We start from the raw sequence: 24,672 nt of genomic DNA, 5'->3' as shown, positions 1-24,672 counted from the left end.
ACATGTATTAAAGAGATAGTTCATTCAAAATGAACTTTCATTCATTATTTAGTCTCCCTCAAGTGGTTCCAAACCTGTTTGAGTTCTTTCTTCTGGTGAACAAAAGAATATATTTTAAAGAAAGCTGAAACCCTACAACCTTTGACATCCATACCAGGAAAACAAAACTATCGATGTCAATGGTTACAGGTTTCCAAAATTTCTTCGAAATACCTTCTTTGTGTTCAACAAAAGAAAGAAACTCGAATAATTTTTGAACAAGTGAAGGGTGAGTAAATGATTTTCAGTTTTGGGTGAACTATCCCTGTAAGGTAAAAATATATAATAATTAGAAATATTTTGTTTGTAACTAAAAAGTTTATGTTTTAGTCATTCATTCATTCATTCATTCATTCATTCATTCATTCATTCATTCATTCATTCATTCATTCATTCATTCATTCATTCGTTTTCCTTTGGCTTAGTCCCTTTATTCACCAGGGGTTGCCTTAATGGAATGAACCGCCAACTTATTCAGCATATGTTTTACATTTCATGTTACACCCTCAAGCGAACCTGGGGGGAACAAGCAAACTCCACACAAAAATGCCAAGTGACCCAGCCGGGACCCAAACCAGCGACCTTCTTGTGACAGTGCTAACCACTGAGCCACCGTGTTACCCTAGTTTTAGTTAAAGTTAATTATAATAACTGTGATTCTCATCAATAATGACAACGTTTTACACCAAGAATAAGCTAAATAGTAGAGGGATACAATATGGATCAAATAAAACAAATTGAAAATAACAAATATTTACAGTACATAGGCATCACAGTGGCGCAGTAGGTAGCATGACCGCCTCAAAGCAAAAAGATCGCTGGTTTGAGCATTGGCTGGGTCGGCTGGCACTGTCATCTTACAGCAAGAAGGTTGCTGTTTTGAGTCCCTTCTAGGCCAGTTGGCATTTCTGTGGGGAGTTTGCATGTTCTCCCAGTGTTCGCATGAGTTTCCTCCGAGTGCTCCGGTTTCCAAAAACATAGGTGAACTGGATGAACAAAATTTTGGCTGTAGTGTATGAGTATGTGTGAATGAGAGAGTGTATGGGTGTTTCCTAGTATTGTGTTGCGGCTGGAAGGGGTTATCTGCTGCGTAAAGCATATGCCGGAATAGTTGGAGGTTCATTCTGCTGTGGCAACCCCTGAATAAGGAACTAAGCTGAAGGAAAATGAATGGATGAGTTTAAATGACTCATAAGGTTAATTTGATTCAGTTTATACATTTAAGGCAACCACTATTTTTTTTTAAAGTGTAATAAAATGTGCACATATGTTATATGGGAAAAATCAAGATTTCTCGCTATAGCTGAGCACAGTGCAATTCTTTTTTGCACTGTAAGTAGAGTAGATGACTAGAAGTGCACTAAGTGAATGGAGGTTGCTGATGCACTAATAAAATTATATAAATTGACCATCTAAATAGATAATCTAGTTAAGTTATTTGACTGAACTTTGGAGAATGCATATTGCGTCATTATTTTTTTTTTCCTGATTTTTACTCAAAAAAATAAAGGCAGTTTTAAAAATCCATCACAACAAGAGCAGTTTCTGTAATTAGACACTCTCAGTAGAGCATTAGTGTTTTAGGCCATCCACATTTTTATCAACACAGTGTGTAATTTTCTTGGTCACCATGATCTAGCTGTGAAAATAATTAGTCAATTCTGATGCGACTCATAAAGGTTCAATAATAAATTATAATGTACACATGTAAGGCACCATATTTAAATTCATCTGATGTAAGTCACTTATTCACAATGAGAAGTAATGCGAAGTACCAAGCTTTACCAGTTTACTTTGTTATATTCACACAGGTGATCTGGTGCTTCTTTAAAATTAAGTAGTCAAAACTACATTGTGGAAAAATATTCGTGAATTATTCAGATTTATGTATTTATATAGTTTATTTATGCTTTTTCACAAAAACTTTTAACTTTGAAAAGTTTTTTTTTTAAAGTGTCCTTTATGAACATTTTTATTAGTTTAAAGTATTGTTGTAAAGATACTGGAATACCAATTGATACTGAAGTTTTAAAAACGTCCATTTCACCACTAACATTTGAGCACTACTGAGCACGTTCTTCAACAGCGCTGATCGGCCATGAAGGTCATCAGTACACCGAACTCACAACTGTTTACTGAGTGTAAACACAGATACACGAACACTGGAGCATTTTAAAGTCACGTCAATCAGCTGGTTTGTCCATAAGCTTACATAAGATTGATCCACTGATGAATCGCAGCTTTAAACACTCCAGTGTCCCTGTATCTGTGGTTAAACACATCACAAAATATGTAAACTGTTCATCAACAGATATTTTTTTAGAGTGTACACTGTGCAATCCTTTTAGATGTTAACATTATAATAGTTTAAAATGCTGACACGATAATAAATAAGTCATTTGTAGCCTGATTTCCACAATATTATGACACAATGCACTACAATAAATATTCTAAGCACAGCGCTGTGATCGTAAGCTTCACAAAACAGCCAATGCTGATCACATAGATGTTATAGTACGCATCAAAGGATTAAAAGTGTCATTTCATTATTTGGCGATTCCTCAACGTACTACTAGGAGGAAGCCTGGTACCACAGTTTGAGAACCACTGCTCTAGCGTAATGTCTAAAGTGATGACAAAACAGGTGATTTTGCTCACATTTTGAAATTATAATGCTGAACGGCATGAAATGCCATCAGTCTACCGAGATTTTCCAGTATTGCTCTGTTGCAATTGGGATTTCACAATTCGCCACCTTGGAATTCTAAGGTTCTATCTGCATTCTGAATGAATGCAATTTCCACAATAATTTAAAAAACTAGGGCAAAATGGAGTAACATCGGCTCAGCCAATGGTGTGAGACTGGGGGCAAGACTTTCTGCTTGACCAATAGCAGATGCCGAATGCTAAAACAAAAACTGTAACTATTTTTCCAATTAGTTGCACACACACAAAAAAAGGAACAACACACTTGTACTTTAATCATCTCTGCTTGAAATTCAATTTGCTGCAAAGTTTCACAAAAATCACTCAATTACAGAAAATGTCAACATCCTAATTTAAACCCATCACTGGTTTCTCCTTTTCTTTTTCTTACTTTTCAGTGTTTAAACAGGCAGAGCAAAGTACTTTGCGGCAAAATTAACTGACAGAAGTGTCTCAGGGAAAAATGCAGACTGTTTTAGCATGGGGCTATGTATCAAGCTACTGCTTTGGAGCAGCCAGCGCCTGCCACCATATGCTAAGTCATCAAATACCAGCCGCACTTTAATCCAGCCAGGCCGAGACCCATGATCCATTATAGGGTCTGTCACTCTGTAAATCACCCAGAATGCAACAGCACTGACTGATGACAGTCTACGAGAGAATCCACAGGCACAGCAGGACATAACTTAGACTGCATGCTGCACATCCTTACCATAGCGTAAAAAAAATGGAAACGTATGTATAAAAATATGATTGCAAGGGTGAATTTGATTACAGATCAACAATACTGGAAGCAAGATTGAAAAAATTATGTAATTTACTCACCCTCACATTATACGAGATGCATGTGAATTTTATCTTCAGTACAGATTTTTTTATGATTCATTTTAAAAGTTCAAAGCCTTTTGTCAAGGCTGTGGACTAAATGTTGCGTATGATGTTTAATTTTGTGCACAGATACATTACAGGATTCAATATATCTTTAGACGACAACCATTTTTTCTTGTTTTGCCTAAATGGTTTTTGTTTTTTATTCTTAAAATGGCTGTATCCATTGACTTGCATCTTATGAAATACCAAAGACCATGACTTCAGCTAAAAAGAATCTTTCAAAAGTTCACACTTAGTGGATGACTGATTATAAAGCTTGTTTGGCATGCTGTCCCGGGAGAAAGCCCTGAGCTCATAAGATCCTCGAGCCCGGGGCTCCCTCCGGTTAGCAAGGTGAGAGGGGAGTTTGAGCTCAGAAAGATCTCGAGAAACCTAATTTAATGGTTTAATTGCTTAAATCCCAAAGCTACATGTATAGGAATTTGCACTAACAAAGGAAGTAATGTCGACAATTAATCTTTTTCAATTAATCTTTTTCAATAGCACTGGCAAAACTACCACATAATCTTTAAGGCCATAGAGACACTTTTTACCCATTTTTTAGACAATATTTTCAAGCTTTGAAAGGTTCAAATATGTCCGCAGTTTCATTACTCTGCTAGACATCTCTATAGTGAAAACATCCGAGAAGCATCATTCCAACAAAACATTTGCTTTTAAGTTGTTTTTTTCTGTCTCTGCAACTCAGAAAACATTTTTCCCGCCCTTACGTTTCACGCAAAACTTGACAAGGTCGACTGTGATTGGCCAGTTTTCATGTCAGTCAAATCACGCTTCAGAATCAATTCTTAAACTTCGGAAACTGATTTTCAGCAGCTTATGACACAATGCACTAAAATAAATATTCTAAGCACAGCGTTGTGATCGTAAGCTTCACAAAACAGCCAATGATGATCACATAGATGTTATAGTACGCATCAAAGGATTAAAAGTGTCATTTCATTATTTGGCGATTCCTCCGCGTACCACTAGGAGGAAGCCCGCGTACCACAGTTTGAGAACCACTGCTCTAGCGTAATGTCTAAAGTGATGACAAAACAGGTGATTTTGCTCACATTTTGAAATTATAATGCTGAACGGCATGAAATGCCATCAGTCTACCGAGATTTTCCAGTATTGCTCTGTTGCAATTGGGATTTCACAATTCGCCACCTTGGAATTCTAAGGTTCTATCTGCATTCTGAATGACTTTGAGATACAGAGCTTCAAAGTTTTTGCATTCCATAGTAAACAGTATATGTGTAACATTTGTTTTTTTTTTTTATAAAAAGTCTTAAAATGTAAACAACTTATAAAAAACATCCCACAGTGTAAATAAATTGTCATTTAATAAAACAAAAAAGAAAATAAGAAAAAAAAAATGTCAGATAGAACCTTAAAAATTTTAAGGTGATGAATAATAACCCTGAAAAAGCCAAAGCAACGCAATCACTACCAGATTACTATTGTGTTTGCGATATGAAAAACGTTAAACACATGCAGACATTTCTTCTTTCTGTCTGTTTACTGAACTAGTCTGCAGTAATGAAAACATGAGACTCATTAGAAACAAACAGATGGCCAACCAATAAGTAACTCAGGGTTATACAAAGAGTGGCCAACACAAAATACATACATTCCTGATATGCGAGTCCCATCTCACACTCAATAAACTACAATTACTGTGGTGTAAATACAGCACTACAACATACAAAAGAGAGATCGACTCAAAGTCACTTACAGTTTTATAATGATGTGATCAGCTGTAGTTAGAAAATACGCTGAGTTCTCCTCCTCTGAGGGCTTATTATGCAGCCTCTATTGCTATCATGTGGATGAAAAACGTCAACCGTCTTTGCTCTGCTCAGTATAACAGGCTGATGGATGCTGATGCGCTGTATCTACAAAATTATAAATCTTATAAATAAAATTGCATAGCTGCAATCTAAACAACTACATTCTTGCCTTAAAAAAAGCCTCAAAAGTGCATTATGTTGTCCAACAGCAGCAATATTTGTCAAACTGTAGTGAGTTTATTGATCTGCTGTCACTCTGTGTGGGCGGAGTAGAACACAAGAGTGAGGAGGCTGTACGAGTGCTGATATTGCATAATATCGCACGGCTATCAGCCAATTAGATTTGAAAACCAGACAAAACTGTTGTATATAGCAACAATAATTGGGTACTACTGTATGTTGTGGAAGGGCATCTGCTGCTTAAAACATATACTGGAATAGTTGGAGGTTCCTTACGCTCTAACCTCAAAAAAAATCAAACACTAAGCCAGAAGAAAAACGAATAAATGAATGAATGAATGAATGAATGAATGAATGAATGAATGAATATTTTACAGAGTGTGTTTCCGTGTTTCATCTTGGCTGGTTTAAGTAAATAAATTCAAGTGATTCATTCAAAACTGCTGATTCATTTAGAAACATAGCAAGCTGTTTTACAAACTGATCATTAATTCAAATGATTTGCTTAAAATCAGATTAGCTTTCTTACTGCATCACGCTTATCTTTCACCAGCAATCGCATCAGCATCTCATTTAGCTCCGATGGCTTTCAGTCTTGCTCTGTTTCACACTACCATAACAATAAGTGTTAAATACTGTAGCTCATCCATCAACATGATTTCTGCAGGAGTTTTTAAATGAAGATTTAAAGAAGACCATAACTGCCATGATTCCACACTGCATTCTTAAACTACACCTTTGTTTGTTGTGAATATGCACCCTCTAGTGGCAAAAATGACATACTGTGCCTTTAAGAATACAGCTTTCCTTGAGAAGATGAGAATATGTGCTGAGGAGATGTGTGGTTTCTGTGAGAAGTGCCCATATTGATATGACATAATAAACATGTTAAAAAATACCAACAATAAATCCAGTCTGTGAGGAACCATTGTTTAGAACGTTGTGTAAAACTTTGAATGTGGCCAGTTATTGTGCAATGCGGTTGTCTTTCTCTGATATAAGTTCCAGTGTTTTTTTATAGGCTACATTTGTGCCAGAAGCTGTGATGAAACAGACCATCTTCCACTGTTAACCTTGGCATTATATTATCTAACACTGTCCAACAATGACTGACAAATTTTCCTTTGGTTACAAATACATTTTTTTATGCACACAATTTCCTGAAAATATTAAAGAAATAGTTTATACCCAAAAATAAAACTGTTTACTCACCTTCAGGTGGTTTCAAACCTTCATGTGGTTCTTTCTTCTGTTAAACATAAAAGAAGACATTTTGAAGAATGTTAGAAACCTGTAACCATTGACTTCAATTATAGGGCAAACAAATACTACAGATTTCAAAGGTTACAGATCTTTGGCTTTCTTCAAAATATCTTTTGTGTTTAACAGAAGAAGCTCAATGTAAAAAAAAATGCTTTCTTACGTTTTTTAGTTGAATCAAATTTACATTATTAGTCATCTAAACTCAAACAAACTAAAATATTAGGTTAAACTTTGCATAACTTAAAAAATGTTGTTAAAACTGGATTAACTTAATTAAATTAAGTTAAAGCAACATAAAAATATTTTTTTGTCTTGTCATATTGTCATTACACTTTTTACAGTGAACGTTTGAAATAAGTAAAGGTTGAGTAAACGATGACAGAATTTTCATTACTGGGTCAGCTATTTCTTTAAGTGAATGGTGAAAACCTTAACGGACACAAAAATCACCCATTAAAAACCCCTTCCCACTTCTCCTTGGGGCTGTGTGTGAATTCTCATAAATTCCTCAGATGATATGGAGAAGGTCACCGTGTTGATTTGTGACGCAGGAATGCTAGCACTTTACAACCACACATCAATGACATCAACTGAGTCATCTTGACTGTTTGTGGGATGTGATTTTGGTAATCCACAGACATGACTGCTAAAATATTCGGCGTCTATTAGTGTGCAAAGAAGAGTAAACTTGGAAATTATGACCACATATATGATAAAACTTTCATGCGTTCACCAGATCTGACTGTTAAGATTTGCTTCCCCAACATCCCGAATAATGTGACTTTAAAGTCCACATGAACCAGAAGCTGCAACCATTTTCTATTGTGTATTGTGATGCAGTTTCTATAGAAAGAGACTATTGAACGAGAAAATAGGGGACGTGGCTTTTTTGTTCTGCTGCGAGCTGATTGGATATATTAAAGTAGGCATTATATTCAGAAAGATCGGGAAATAGGTTTAGGGAGAGTTATTACAGGGTATTTGCAGGAATCCTAAAGGTAATGTCAATACCTTTTTAAGACTTTTTAAAGACCTTCTCAAAATATTTTAAGACCTCATCTCCACTTCAAGTTCTAATTAGTATCAAACCAATAACTTAATAAACAGTTGTTAATAAAAAGTTGTAATTTAATAAATCAATAGAGCTCAACCATGCAACAGAATCTCTTGGATTGAGCACGCTGTTGTTAATGTTAGAAGGAAAGTAAATATATTTATGCTTTTTCGGAGTTCAACACGTTGGACAACGCTTGAACAAAACTTAAGACCACGTAAAAACCATACACTGTAAAAGATATGGACGTAGCATCCGTGACGTCACCCACATGTTTACTTGTACTAGCTACAGGTAGGCGTGGCGAATCGTAGGCATTTTGTTTATGCGTCATCGCACCGACGGAGGTATAACAAAACAAGGGCAAAGAGGCGGAGCATGAGCATTTTCTTTAAGAGAAACGCATACTACTTCATTACCTGCTATATCAATAAATGAAGTTTCACAAACTAATTTCGTGAGGAGCACGTGATATGATTGACTGCAGCTGGCCACTCATCTACACTCATTACCTAGCCAATCAGATTGATCCAAACTCACCATAAGTAACCTAGATAAGAACTATTCCCTTAAATTCGTTTCACGAATAAACCCCCCATCCACCCCTTCTCCTCCTTTCCTCTTTTGCCGAGGGGAGCTTTCGAGAACACCTGATCTCGTACTCCCCTCACATGCTCTATTAACCTTATTCTCCGCAGATGAGCGGGTGCTGCCATTTGAATCTTTTTGGCACGAGACTTCCGGTCTCATTCACTTCCATTCATTTTTAGACATTAAAAACTGCTCGTTTCGCTGTTTGATGTTGCAAACTGATATTTCCTTGTTGTATTATTCTAATTGGTCTGTATAGTCATGCAAACATTTGTTTGTAGAGCAAGTTTACCGTTTTTTGCCGTTTATTATTCCTTGTCATTTCTCCCATAGGCGACTGAAACGGAAGTTCTAAGACAATCGCGAAAACAGGCGCACTTCCGCATTTGAGAATAAGGTCAATAGACCTGGCAGGAGCCCTGGGCTCAACTATCTCCGAGCTCAGGGTTCTCTCCCGTGACAGCATGCCAAACCTGCTAACTTGCTAACAAGTTGTCAAACAGTATCTAAGTGTAAACTCTTGAAAGTGCCTTTTAAAAACACAGTTGTAATACATTGAGCCACTAAACATCGTTCTTATGACGCTTTTCTACAGAAAAAAAAAGAGAATTACTTCCAAATACTTCAAATATAGTCTGTGTTAGTAAATGCAAGGCTATTTATGAAATCCAGGCATAAAACTGTATGACTACACTTCAGACGACTGTTCTAGAGCCTACAGCTAATCTATCTGTCGGATTCTGGAGAGCATTACAGCTCTAAAGAAAAATATTTATCCTAAATAAAACAAATACATTTATAGAGATGGTATATACGTATATAATTTCACTCACCTGAGAAATGGAGGCCACGTGGATGGTTTGTGAGCACAATTAAGTGCACACAGCATGCCACATCATCTGATAATTGTAGGAAATAATTCCAAAAAGCAGTTGACTGTGCAAAGCCACATAAAACACAACAAAAATGCAATGTATATGCTGAGCTCAGCGGCTTATCAGCCGGAATCAGCTAAGGTGAAGTGACGGCGACCAGCGAGACCTTGCTGTCACTCAAGTGGCCACGCCCTTAATTATGCAGACTTAATATAACTAATATAAAGGAAACAGATGAGTTAAAAAATTCACCCCGCTCACAGTTGTCATGAAGGGTAATATTAGCTATTTGAACCAAAATCTTTATTTGTACCAGTTTGTAAACACCTTTGTTGTCAAAACTGACAGTTATATGGGCGTGGTTAAGTATGTTAGCCACGCCCACTACCTCAAAATTATGCAATCTGACGATTTAACTGAAAAAAAAAAAAACAGAAAATGCATTTTCAGATTTTTATTTTAGATTTTTTTTTTTAGACAATTCGTTTTTTCCTTAATGGCATGCACAGATGAATTGCTCACCACAAAACTAGCAATGTGAGCTAACAAAATCAATATGGCTAGTTTTGATTTCATTTGTACTTTAAGCATTAGACGCTCTTTGTACCTGCTATTGCGCTGGAGTTTGAGTTTCCTCCAGAAACCTCATCAAAAATAGTTTAAAGCTAAATTTTTTAGACCTTGACCCGAGTTACATCATTAGCGTAACCACGTTTGACTTGGTCAAAGTATAGCCTGTAAAAAATAAACACCCAGAATAGGGCAGGCCAATACAGATGGCGCACTTTTCATAACATTTCAGCTGCTGTGTAATCAGAAAGGAGTGTCAGACAGGGACTGGGTAACAGTACAGCTTTAGGCCAAACAAGAACAACAGTTGCCTAATTTCCTTTGGGCAAGAGTCACTATGCAAATAAGCCTGCGTTTCCCAATAACTTCCTGACAGATCTTTTTTTTTTTTCCTTTACCACTCTTACTTGAGCAAAAATTAGAAAGGTTGTTAGTATCTTCTGATGAGGGCGATTTTTGGTTTTAGAGATTTCCATGCAAATTCAACATGAATGCTAGACAAAATTAGGCATAAAACATAAATAGTGACAAAATATTGAACATAAGTTAAACATTAATGGTGGCAAAATTTTAATACTCTAATAAACAATGTGCAATTACAATATACACAAACCTAAATATCTCTGAAATACATAAAATGCCCCCCAATAATAAGGAAAAAGGCAAACGAGGTACAATATATGTACACTGTAAAAAATTATAAGATCAATTCGTCATGACAGCATATGTTTTTAGTTCATTGTAACTTATTATACTAAGTTAACCAAGTTCTAACTCAATGTAATAAGTTATGCAAACGGTTTTAAGTCAGTTTAACACAATATAAGTTCAATTGACTCATAAGGTTAATTTGATTAAGCTTAAAAATTTAAGACAACCAGGATTTTTTACAGTGCAGGTTTATATATGCACACAATTGAATTTGACGGAAACATTTCATCACGGTGATTACTATGAAACCATATTATACAATAATATAAAATACAATAAAACAATGACTATTTAGAGCAGTTTTTACCTATTTTTCCAGAAATTTAAATCATCAAAAAATTTTAACAAATAATTGAAACTCCTTGTACAAGTATGATATACTGAGTGATCCTGTGTTCTGAAGAGATTTGAGATTTGGGGCCATTTTGCAGGGGTGTAAATATGACTTTAGAAAGTTGGCAGCATTAATATACATTTTTTTATAAAAGAACTTGTAGGTCTATTAGTAAAATATGCGGACTTCTGTAACATTTGAAGCATCATATGCTAATAGTTACAATACAAAATGAGTCAAAAATAATTCATTAGATTTTGCTTCTTAGCAAACCTCTTTTGGCATCGTAATTTTTAATAGCTTTTTTATTTATTTCCAAAAATAGTAGGAACTCAACATAATTCTGTGAGTAAAAAATTAAAACCAACAGTCATTGAAACACAAAAAAAAACAAAAACAACAACTCTGGGTTAGTTTCTTTAAATGTTTCAGGTGACACAGCCACTAGAGGGTGCTGTTTATATTTTTGCAAATCTGAAATGTGTTACTTTAAGTCAGATCAGAGAACCCCTGAACTAAACCCTACCCTAAACCCAACCCATAGTCTTTTAAGAGCAATCTTAATAGAAAAGTGCACCGAAACTACATTTTTACCTTGATTTTATATTACTCTTATCTCTTTTGTGGAACCCTGCTTCTCCAGACTTGTACCTGAGTGCTCTGTCTCACAAGTATCACACCGTACAGGGTGAGCTACTGAGCAAACTGACCACACTAGAAAAGTTGTATATATATACAACTATTAACAAGTGAGGCAAACTTATACAAATCACACACATTTTTAAGTTGCTTACTGATTTTTTTTGTGTGTGTGTATGTGTGTTATAATTTGCAAATAATGTCATGCTGCCCTCTAACGTTCATTTTACACTTAAAAAAATATCTGTTGATTAACAGTTTCCAACATTTGTAATTCATAAGTGTTTTCCATATATTCATGTTTGTGATCTCTGCATGTAAACATTTAATGTTGAAAATTCAACTCTACAGTTTAACAAAGTGACTTTTATTCACATTTTAGTAAATTTTTATTAGAAATAAAATATTGTAAAATAAATAATATAGAGAGAAATATTTAAAGTCTGTAAAATAACAGAATACATACTGGCAGCTTATTGCAAGGTTTTTGTGCCATAATATAAAACACCAACCCATACAATATATCACTTTAAACTAGGGGTGTAATAGATCATAGTTGATCCGTGACTCGTATGAATCACAACCCATGGTTCTAAACACACGTGACCCATTGATTAATTAATTAATTTTTTCTTGTAGATTACTCCCTGCGTCATTCAAATTACATGTATGAAAGCATTTACTCTTTCCTGTAAAATGTAATGACAACGGAAGAAGTTGTGGTAGGTTATTTGGGATGTGATGTGTTTCTTAGGTTATTAAAGGTGTTTTATGTCACTACATGTTTAGCCTGCATCAATGCATTCGGTGTAAGCTGTACCATTAGTCATTAAAAGGTCAAGATCTCAACACCCACGCAACATAAATTATAAATGATAGTGATTTTCGTATGTTTATTAGTCTTTTGAATCGAAAAACACAAAAATCAGGAAAGAGATGCAGTTTTTAGTCTTTTGAGTTAGTTATGAAGTTACCAGTACTCAAATAACACAGAAGTACTGGGATAATAGTGTATAGTTTAGACAAAACCACTGATGTTTATGGTAAAGATTAAAATCATCATCATATACATTTAACTTGATGCTCAAAAATGAAAGTTTTAGGCAGCTATAACATTATTTAACCAAATATGCCACAGAATAATTCTTTAGAAATGACACATCTAGCAATGAAACACAAAGGTTTATGAGTGAATAACTGAATTATTTATTAAAAATTTGGCTAAAAATAAATATGGATTTTACGATTTAATGTACATTTAGTGTTTTCAGCAACAGTAGTAGTAACAGTGAATTCTTCACAGTACGCAATATTTAATAATACTATTTGTTTTTATTCAGCTGATTATTTTTTCTTTTTATTTTCAATAATATTACAAGTTTTAAGTTCTTTTTGTTACAACCAAAAGTTTCTTGTAGTGCTGTTTTTGAAATTAAAGGAAAGCAAATTACATTTGTCTCCTCCCCTTTTTTAGCTTATCTGCAAAGTGGTCCAATCCGTGACTAAAAAACCAATGTGGTATATAATTATACCACTAGTATTAAAAATGTTAATAACAATCATATTTTTTTAATTTTTCAAGGTTGAAAGTTGTATGCGGAAAAACAGCTAATTTATGGATATTTTTACAGTGTACCAGCAAACCACAGCAAATATACTATTAATGGACCTGTGTTGGTTAAAATTTAAATGGCTAAATCACAAATGTTTGTCTTTCTTCAAAAAATAAAAATAACAAATCACAAACTTTAGTTAGATAATCTAAATTGATTTATAAGTGATCTATAACACAAGACAAATAATCTTAATAGACTGTTCAGGACTGACTTTCCCCATTCAAGCTGACTGAAGCTAAACTTGTGTGCTAACATTACCTCCATAAAAATAGCTGCCTGCGGGTGTTACTAAGCTGAGCTGACTTGCCTTTCCAGGGACTTTGGTTTTTACATTGGCAGAAAACCCTTCAGATATTCTTCAGAAAAACAAAGTGGTCAATTATGGCATGATACCTTTTTTTTTCTACACTGTTGAAAGAGCTGACCACACCATCTTTCTTTTTTTACACAAGAAAATAAACTACATAAGCATTCCTTAAACTATGGTTAATCTCAAAAGACAGAATCTGTAATCTGTAAGTGTGTTCCTCACAGAAACCAACAAAAAAAATCTGTCCTGAGGGAGCATGTCGTTGAGAGCAGGCATTTTCAAAACAACTTGCGCAACCGGGTAGATTCCTATATTCACATGACACTGCTGACTGGGAATCAAAAAGGCCCTTTTAGAAGGAACGCCGGGATCTTAACGGATGTTAAGCAGCACGGAGAAGTTTTAAGCAGACACTAGCAGACATGAGCAAACAGAGGTTACTCTTCGTTTGATGGTGCGTGCGCTTTTCCACTGCACTAGACTCTCTCTTATAGTGATGAAACACTGAATGATTTACAGTAAATCAACACAGAGGCCGCACGACAGGAACATAAGGTTAGGTTTCATGGCCCCTTTTTTCCTCGAAAGAGATGAATGAAAGAAACACAACACTTTCCATAGAATGATAGTGCAAAATCTCAAAGTATCCACTGCTGTTCATGGTTTCAATGAGATTCTGAATGCGGATTTTCTATTTCTGATTATTTTGTCGTTGTTCTAAGATAAGCTAAATAAAAAATAAGGAATGAATCAATGTCAAACTTAAATAGCATGTCTGTCTGTATGTCAATCTATCTGTGTTTCTGTCTATCTATTATTTGTTTATCTTTTTAGCTATCCATCTATATATCCATCTATCCGTCTATCCATTTGCCTGTCTGTCAGTCTGTCTGTCTGTCTATCTGTAGTGTATTTCTATCTATCCATCCATGGACCCATCCATCCATCCATCCATCCATCCATCCATCCATCCATCCATCCATCCATCCATCTGTAGTGTCTATCTATCTGTCTGTCTGATCAAAATTGATGAAAACATTTCGTGATGATGATTAATATGAAACCATAAAATAACATAATATACAACAAAACAATATTGTTATTCAGAACGATTATCCCCATTTCTTCAGAAAATGGCTATTGGTCATAACAACAAATGCTTTCATTTATTTTTAATTATTTTTTTGCATAGAGAGCATGTGACTTTTTAACAGTTTTATGTAACAGGCATTTTTTAAGCTTCATGGCTTTACTTTTAGATAACTATAATAATGCCAATAAACAAATATAGTTATCATTTATTTATATTATTATTTTATTTATATTTATAATATTTTCTTAACTTTAAAAAGCCAAAAAAATTGGGGCAATAAATAAATAAAATAAACATAAATACAATATGATTTTTGATTAAATGTAGTCACAAATATGTCTCATGTAAAAAGAAGAGATGAGTAAAAAAAGAAATAAGTTGAAGTAAAGTGATAGACGAATGATGTTTGTAGTAATGGCGTGGGGAAAATAATAGGCTTGCACTTCATCCTGCTCCATTTCGACCATGATGAAATGTATTTTGTTTAAAGAATTGTTTTAAGTGTAGGAATGAATACAAGTATAAGCCACTAGGATGCACATCTAAAGCACATTTGTGTGTCATGCAAAACTAATGGCTAATATTGTCGAGTTAATATGAGTTACTCATAATCCTGACACCGGTTTAAACCTCACACAAGCACACATTAACTAAGCCTTTTATAATCAATTATATAAGACAGAAATTACGGTGGATGTATTGTAGCAGCGGGTCTAACTGGGTTCCCTTTTAGTTATTGATTTCCCTGACTTGATTAACTTTGACTTGAAAGCGATGAACCATTTCTGTGGCAGCTTCTTTTTAACCTGATCATGTACCAACTATACCATAACCTATACCAAAGGCTGCTATATTAATAGTGACTGCTACGAGGACTAATTCAAACGCATGAATTAGATGTGTTGACAGTGCGACAGAAAGCAGGCTGATCTGCATGGATGAACTGGATTTAACTCTTTTGCGTGATTTGACCTAATTGCTAGTTTAAATCCTCCACACACACAAATACACACACACACACCTTGCCGTGGTTTCTGAGGGTTTATATTGGGATACTCAGTTCAAATCCATCTGGTCAGGCTATCTTTTTGTAGGAATTTAAATTGGAAAACAACTCATTGTCGACAGCTAGAAAACAAACAGACTTTGAGAATGGTTATTAAACATGATGTCTAAGGGGAGGCTGGGTGGTTAGTACTGTCACCTCACAGCAAAAAGGTTCGAGTCCCAGCTGGATCAGTTGGCACTTCTGTGTGGAGTTTGCATGTTCTCCATGTGTTGATGTGGTTTTCCTCCGGGTGCTCCAGTTTCCCCCACAGCCCAAAGACATGCGCTATAGACGAATTGAATAAGCTAAATAGAGGACTTCTGGTTATGGAGTTGTAGTAGAAAGATGCAAGATAACGACACTCCCATAATTTTGAAAATGAATCCTTCAAACTTACTTAAATCTTTGATACATTCTTGGTTATTGAACATGAAGGTTTAACAAATATGAAGGTTTAACAAAGTAAGAAGAACAGAACATAAGAAAAGGTGTATAACGAGGCTCAAGAAATGTCACATGATTCTGATAATGGGATAGTCTCTAAGAAAAAGAGACTAGATGACGACAGTGAACCCACAAAAATGACTAAGATGTTGCAAATAAAATTGACAGCGTTATGTCAGCAATCAAAGAAAGGAATGCATCAAGGAGGCAGAGGAGCGCATTTCTGGAGCGGAAGATGAAATCGTTCAACTTCCATCGAATCACAAGTTAATAAATTGATGGACAAGGTTGATGACATGGGAAAACAGAAACAGACAGAACAACCTGAAGCTAGTAGGTTTGCTGGAACGGGAAGAGAAAGGCAACACGTGTGCGTTTTTAGAGGCCTGGATTCCAAAAATATTGGAAATGAAATATTGGAATAAAAAATAATAATTGAATAAAATAATAATTTAAATTTAATTTAATCAGAATAAAATTAAACAAGCTGAATTTAATAAAAAATGTAATTAAAAATAATTAAATAAACTATATTAAATTTACAAATGTATTTTAAAAAATTTAATACAATAAAACATAATAAAATTAAAATAAATAAAATTAATAAAAAATGTATTAAATTAAAAATAAAATAAAGTAAAAACATATTCAAATAAAATTAAAAAGTAATTAAATTAAAACTTATTTAAAAATATATTAAATATAAATATAAATGCATAATCAAATTAAATAAAATGTAAAACATTTAATTAAATAAAAAATTAAATACTATAAAAAAGCATAGTAGGTTAGCTGAAACAGTAAAAGGCGACCTGTGTTTTTTTTAAAAGCCTGGATTCCAAAAATATTGGAAATAACGTTTTTTATAAAGCGTGCAAAGAGTCGCCCACAACGAAACATGGAGGTTCTGAAAACAAGACGGATTAGGCCACCAAGTACACTAATAATAAAGTTCCTAAACTTTAAACTGAAGTATTTTAAAGTAATTTCCCATACAACATATAGTAAATTCCATGTTTATTGTAGTGTTTTGTACCTTACTATAGTAAATACACTATAGACCATTTCAATGAAGTGATATCTTGTTTTGCTAGTTGTACTACACTTGTTATAGTAAACAAAAGTAATCACTAACGACATTAATTAACTACTAAGGAAATGTATGAGTATTTAGAGTATGCACACACACACACACACACACACACAAACACACACACACACACACACACTCGCACACAGACATGCCCGCACACACACACACACATTTCAGGAACTGAATTGGAATTTTCTGAATGATCTCCCATCCTGAAGAGAAGGGGGTCCCAAATTCTTTTGTTTTTTTTCCCTTGTCACCTGAAATGAACTTAATCAGAATAGGCAGAAGGACAGAGCCAGCAAGAATCGTGCATGTGTGTGTACGTATGCATGTGTGTATGTGTGTAATTGTGAGTGTATGGCAAAGGAGAGGGAGGGAGCAGTGTGTTAATCGTCTTATATAACCAAAAAGCAGAGAGGCCAGAGAGAGAGACACACACACATACACACATACACACACACACACACACACACACACACACACACACACACACACACACACACACACACACACACACACACACACACACACACATACACACACACAAAAAGAGAGAGGCAGCTGAGCTTCTGGTGCTAAAACACTGTCCAAACGTTTTAGCATGTGCAGAAAATAAACCTCAGGCTATGCCACATAAATGCTGCAGAGATTTCTATAATAGTTTGGTCTTTTGACAGGTCGCATATATTTCTGTTGGTGTGCATGTGTGTTTGTGTGATTGTGTGTTTTGAGTAGGAATGGGTCATGATGGTAAGCTAAATGACTAAATGATAACACTTGCCCACTAAAAATACAGAAACAAATACTTAAAATATTAAAATACAAATGAAATCAACAAGTTTTGCTCCTCATTTGTGTGTGCGTGCGTGCGTGCTTGTGTGTATGTTGCAGTAATGCCAATAGCTACGTTTAGTCACCATATTTCAAAATAAATCAGCTTCTGTGTGCTTAGATTTATTACAAATTTTTTGACAACTTACATTTTTGTAAGGATTACAAAAATAAAATAAAATAAAACATAATCAATTAAATAAAATTAAATTTCTAAAAATGTAATTAAAATTAATATTTTTAATAAAATATAAGTAAAAATAAAAGCATAATAAAATAAAATAAAATGTAAAAATTCAATAAATAAAAAATAAAATAAAAAACATAACAAAAGTACATTTTATTGAAATAAAAAATATTAATAATAAATTAAATTAAATTGATAAACATTGTATAAAAATGTAATAAACAAAAAATTAAATAAAAACATAATAAAATAAAAATGTAATTAAATTAAAATGTATACAATTTTTTAAATTAAAATAAATAATAAATACAAAATACAATTAAATAAAATTAAAAACATAATTAAATTAAACATAAAACACAATAAAAACAATAAAATAAAATTAATTATTTAATTGAAATTAACTTTAAAAATTACAATAAATTTAAATAGAATTAAGTAAAAATGCAATTAAATTAAAAATTAAAAAAATAAACAAGAAAAAAATAAGACAAAATTGTAATTAAATTAAAATTAATAAAGACAATTTTATCAAATAAAATTTATTTAAAACAATAAAATGCTATTAAAAATAAAATATAATAATGAAATAAAATAAATTGTAAATAAATTTTAAATTAATAAAAAATAATACAATATAATAAAATTAAATCATAATAAAACTAAACAGAATTAAATTAATTTAAAAAAGCAATTACATTAAAAATAAAATTAAAATTTAATTTAATTAAATAAAGAAACTTAAATGTAATTTTTTATTAAATTAAAACAAAAATACAATAAAAAACATCAAATAAAATTTGATAAAAATTTTAATTAATAAAAAATTAAATATAACAAAATGTAAATAAAAGAAAATCATCATAAACTAAACAAAATGTAATTAATTAATAATATTCTTAATTAAATATTTTTTTAATTCAAAACATAATAAAATAAATTGTAATTCAATTAAAATTAATTAACAAAGCTTAATTTATTTAATTTGTTTAATTATTAAATTAAAAATAAAATACAATTAAAAAATAATATAATCAAAATATAATGAAATAAGGTTTTATTAAAAATAAAAACATGCTACTTAACCAATCTCACATATAAAGAGTATTTTCTATATACAGCATCACATAAAACATTACAGTCTTATTCAACACGGTGCACATGAAACAAGACAAAAACAAGTGTTGTGTGTAAAATTAGGTCGGTAGTACATGTACAAAGATTCTAAATACACTGTGTATGTTAAACATTCTTGTTGACCAGATATAGAACCAGCAGATAATAGTTTATAGATGAAGGGCACATATAAATAGAGGGGCAAATCATATAAACAACATAAAGAATATATAACAAACTACATAAAAAATACTGTCTTGTGCTTTTGAGTATGCAAGCACACACACACACACACACACACACACACACACACACACACACACACACACACACACACACACACACACACAAAATGCAGTAGCATAGACACAAATCACTGTGGAAAGGACTGGTTCACAAGGGCCCCATCTACTCATAGATGTCATTTTCACGGCTTACTGAATTTCAATAAGGCTCTCTGTTAGGCCTGGTTTGCAAAACAATTTGAAAACACAATCATGCAGCAAAAAAGGCAGACCTAAAAAAAAATGAAAGACTATAATCCCTATTTTCCTCTCTTCGATTATCTCTGCAGGGATTCAAGTGTTAAAAGGTTACACTGCCAGCAAGCAGTTACTCAAATCCCATCTGTACCAAAAAGGAAACGTTTCTTTTTTTGAAGGAAACATTACATGCAGGCTTACATTTCCAATATCAATTTGTCATGAAACAATAATAATACAAATAGAACATCCTATCTATTTTCTTCATGCATATTATAAATCTTACTGCTAGCAATTTCTTAGTCTGCATGTTCTCTTATTAATATAATGCTGACTTTTCATGAAAAAAATGCAAATATCTGTTCAGTGACGCATCATTTAATCATACAATGCATTGATTTATGATAATTAATATGTTAATAATATGTTATAATATATATATATATATATATATATATATATATATATATATATATATATATATATTTTTTTTTTTTTTTTAATTTATTTTTTTTTTTTTATAAAATACACATTTAAATTTAATCATTTAGCAGAAAATAAAAATTCTCTCATCATCCATGTTATTTTACATTTGATTATGAAATATCTTTACCTTAAAACTGTTTCGGAGGAGCTCATAATATTTATCATTGTTCTATTGTTTTAATAAATTAATTTATTGAATTGTTTATAAATGTTTTCAAATAATTTTACATGTTTTATGCAGATGCACTGCCCTAAAAAAACTGTCAAAATCAATCAATATAAAATGATGAATTCTTTCCAAACAGTGAAATCTTGTGAAATTATATTTATATCGCAATATATACTGCAGAAAAACTAAATATTGTAATGTAAGTTCTTTTCATGCAGCCCTACAAATATTGTTCCTGCCCTCATAAACAAAATAAAATAATCAAATAATTAAATTAATCATTTCTCACCACTGGGTTGCAGCTGGAATGGCATCCACTGTGTAAAACATATGCTGGAGTAGTTGGCGGTTTATTCCGTTGTGGCGACCCCTAAAAAAATAAGGAACTAGGCTGAATAAAAATGAACACATGATAGATAGATAAATAAAAAAAAATAATTAAAAATAATAATAAAATTAAATAAAAAATAACCAAAATAAGTAAATAAATGAATGAATAAATAAATAGCTGTAGTGTCAGTTATATACACTACCTGACAAAAGTCTTGTCGCCTATCCAAGCTTAAGTAACAACAAAAAAGTAACTTGACTTCTAGTTGGTCATTTGGTATCAAAAGTAGCATATATGATCTAGAATGGCAAAGAAAGCGTTCTTGCAGGACTCCCAGAGTTCATCAAGATTCTTTGGATTCATCTTCAAAGCCTCCTCCTTCATCTTACCTAAGACATGCTCAATTATGTTCATGTCTGGTGACTGGGCAGGCCAATCCTTGAGCACCTTGACTTTCTTTGATGTGGAGGCTGAAGTATGAGAAGGAGCGCTATTCTGCTAAAGTATTTGCCCTCTCCTGTAGTTTGTAATGTAATGGGCAGTACAAATGTCTTGATACCTTAGGCTGTTGATGTTGCCATCCACTCTGCAGATCTCTTGCACACCCCCATACTGAATGCAACCCCAAACCATGATTTTTCCTTCACCAAACTTGACAGATTTCTATGAGAATCTTGGGTTCTTGCTGGTTCCATTAGGTCTTCTGTAGTATTTGTGATGATTGGGATGCAGTTCAACAGATGATTCATCAGAAAAATCGACCTTCTGCCACTTTTCCAAATGATCAACTAGAAGTCAAATTATTTGTTACTCCTACAGCTGGAATCGATGACAAGACTTTTGTCAGCTAGTGTATATACAATGTTGGTCATTAAAATTCACAACTAACCCATGTACAACCTACACGTACGTCAGAGAATTCTGATCAAAGTTATAGCATAACAACATGATTTATGAAGGATCCTGTAACACTGAAGACTAAATAAATATATTTTAAAATACACTCAAAGATCAAACTGCTGTTTTTGATAGAAATCAAATTCCTCAGAAATTCTGATCTAATGCTTTTAGAGAGATAAAAATGACACCACATACTCGAATAGACGTGATGCAGTTTTACAGAAACTGAACTCATGAGACATAATGAAACTGCAGGAGTCAGCAGTGATTCGTTCATACCATCAGCATTTGACAGACTTTGACAAATTTACCGACCTTTTACTGTGATAATAGGTGTACTATCAGAATCACACAAAAAATCAGTCGGGCAATAAATAGACCCGAATTTCTTTTCAATTAAAGATGTTTACTGAATTCTCAAGCATCATGACAATAAACTCCGGTCAAAAAACTGGGTTGCTCCGTCTTTCTCAGACATGCTCAATATTGTTCATGTCTGGTGAGTGGGCTGGCCAATCCTGCAGCACCTTGATCTTCTTTGCTTTCAGGATTTTTAATGTGGAGGCTGCTGTTTTTGATAGAAATAAATTTCCTCAAAAAAATCTGATCCATCTCTTTTAGAGAGATAAAAATGACGTTCCATACTCAAATAGACGTGACAGTTTTACAGAAACCGTCCGAATTTCTGAGACAGACGTGACAAAACTGCAGGAGTCAGCAGTGATTCATTTACACCACCAGCATTTGACAGACTTTGACATATTTACCGACCTTTTACTGCGACAATAGGTGTACTATCAGAATCTCAAATTATCAGTGGGGCAATAAATCGACTCGGTTTCTTTTCAATTAAAGATGTCTACTGAAATCTAAAGCATCATAACAATAAACAACGGTCAAAAAACTGTGTTTCTCTGTCGTTCTCAGACATGCTCAATAATGTTCATGTCTGGTGACTGGGCTGGCCAATCCTGGAGCACCTTGACCTTCTTTGCTTTCAGGATCTGTAATGTGGAGGCTGCTGTTTTTGGTCGATCTAAAATTCCGCAGGCAATTCTGGTCTATCACCTTTAAAGAGATAAAAACAACGCTACATACTCAAATAGGCGTGATGTAGTTTTGCAGAAACTGTCCAAATTTCTGAGACATAGTGAAACTGCAGGAGTCAGCAGTGATTCAGTTGCACTATCCGCGATTGACAGACTGATGAATTTCACTGAACTTTTGCTGTAACAACAGGATTAAAGCCCCAAATAGTCAACATATACAGTTGAAGTCAAAATGATTAGCCCTCCTGTGAATTTGTTTCCTGTTTCAAATATTTCCCAAATAATGTTTAGCAGAGCTAGGAATTTTTCACAGTATTTCCTATATTTTTTCCTCTGGAGAAAGTCTTTTGTTTTATTTCGGCTAGAATGAAAGCAGTTTTATTTTTTTAAACCATTTCATTATTACCCCCCTTAAGCAATATTTTATTTTAATTGGCTACAGAACAAACCATCATTGTACAATGGTTTGCCTAATTACCCTAACTTGCCTAATTAACCTAGTTAGGCCTTTAAATCGCACCTTAAGCTGAATATTCAGGGGGCTAATAATTTTGACTTCAACTGTATGTGCAAAAACATTAACTTCAACGTAAGGGAACTTCAACTTTCTTCAACTGTGACCGGTGGATCCATTTATGTATCAACAGTAGTCTGGGGGCATTACCTAGAAAAATATCAACACACAAGGGACTACGCTGACCTTTAAGTGACTTTCAGGTGCACCGAAAAAAGGGCCCACGGGACCTGATGGTAACAATCACCCAAAGGACACGATCCCACATACGCAAGTCCTGTCAAACTTTTACATGCTTGCACAAATAGGTCAACAAGGACCTTCAGGACTATCCGCTTTCTCTCTCACACACACATGCGTATGGTAACAAGGACCCGAGAGGGCGAAGTTAAAGGAGAAAGATCTAATTAAAACTAATGAACATCGTTGTCTGGTTTCCTGCCTGGAAGCTCCGAACGGACGACGGCTCAAGAACAGTCCCATGCAGAGGACATCAGACTCGCAATCTGTTATTAGAGAGTGAATGAAGTGTATTTTATGCTCTCCATTCCTTATTTGTGTTGAGAGAGTGAGTGTGTACCTCAAAAGTAGACCTTTGTTTTACAGGTTGAGGAGAATGAACAACACTCAAAATAAAGGTTTTTGCTGCTTGTTCAAATGACATTTAAAATGAGCTTAAACAACACTGGAGATTTTTTGGGAAACTTGTTCAATCTACTTAAATTAGTTACGTTAACTTAATGAATTTGTGTTGGGACAACATTAATTAATTGTGTTGGACCCTGCTTTTTTTCACAGTTAAATACAAGTCTGGTTTTAGGAATTATAGTAGAATTTTAATCCCTCATTAGTTGCTTGATAATGTCAGATCGGCATAAAGAATCTGATTTAATTTAATTTAATTTAATTTAATTTAATTTAATTTAATTTAATTTAATTTAATTTAATTTAATTTAATTTAATTTAATTTAATTTAATTTAATTTTTATTCCTGTGATTGAAAGTTGCATTTGCAGCATCATTAATCCAGTCTTGAAACTGAGAAGAAGTCTGGTTCTAAGTATTATAATATGGAGCCAGATCAGTCTCAAAAATAATACATTTACAAATTATAATTCTTATATCCACAACACAATTAAATTTTAAGAACGCAATTCATAAATACACAAATCCAATTTGTAAGTTCAAAACATGATTTATAAATACACAAATTATTCATGCATTACTTTTCTTTTTGGCTTAGTCCCTTTATTAATCCGGGGTTGCCAAAGTGGAATGAACCGCCAACACAGCCAGCATATGTTTTATGCAGCGAATGCCCTTCCAGCTACAACCTATCTCTGGGAAACATCCATACACACTCATATACTAC

General features: G+C 33.4%; 1 protein-coding gene across 10 annotated transcripts in view; it reads right to left on the bottom strand.

Annotated features, from left to right (window-relative positions):
- Positions 1 to 24,672, bottom strand: part of stat5a (signal transducer and activator of transcription 5a) — a 199,095-nt gene that overhangs the window by 122,358 nt on the left and 52,065 nt on the right. For 3 of the 10 annotated variants that reach the window (XR_012397748.1, XM_073937270.1, NM_194387.2), the window contains 1 exon segment: positions 20,796 to 20,876. The exons of 2 other annotated variants lie outside the window; for them this stretch is intronic. The gene's annotated coding sequence lies outside the window, so the exon portion shown is untranslated. 10 annotated transcript variants of the gene reach the window in all.

The sequence above is a fragment of the Danio rerio genome, chromosome 3, assembly GCF_049306965.1.
Source record: "Danio rerio strain Tuebingen ecotype United States chromosome 3, GRCz12tu, whole genome shotgun sequence".
NCBI lineage: Eukaryota > Metazoa > Chordata > Actinopteri > Cypriniformes > Danionidae > Danio > Danio rerio.
This window is presented reverse-complemented; position numbering and strand designations above follow the sequence as displayed.